Here is a 377-nt window from a genome sequence, read left to right on the forward strand (position 1 = left end):
CACGAGGATCGAATAATTAGCGGGAAGAGCAAAGACGGGGGATTGTTCGAGAGAGACACGTCGTCAAAGTTTTCGATCATCCGTCCCGAAAATCGCGCGCCTCTTGGCACACTTCCAATTGTCTCTCTCCTTCTCTTCCGTTTCGTTTCGTTTCGTTTCGTTCTCGAACGAGATGTCGCTAGATCGAAATTAGTCGCTCTCTTTCTCGCGTCAGATCGTTATCTCGCACGGTCGATAATTCTATTGGCCGTGAAATCGGGGAAAGGCTCGAAAGAGATATACATATATAAATATATATATATATACACGCACGAAAGAGAGAGAGAGAGAGAGAAGGGGCAGAGAGTGGCCAGAGGGAAGAAGAACGGCAGTTAGGT

This window comes from Apis dorsata, unplaced genomic scaffold (genome assembly GCF_000469605.1).
Source record: "Apis dorsata unplaced genomic scaffold, Apis dorsata 1.3 scaffold_581, whole genome shotgun sequence".
Classification (NCBI taxonomy): domain Eukaryota; kingdom Metazoa; phylum Arthropoda; class Insecta; order Hymenoptera; family Apidae; genus Apis; species Apis dorsata.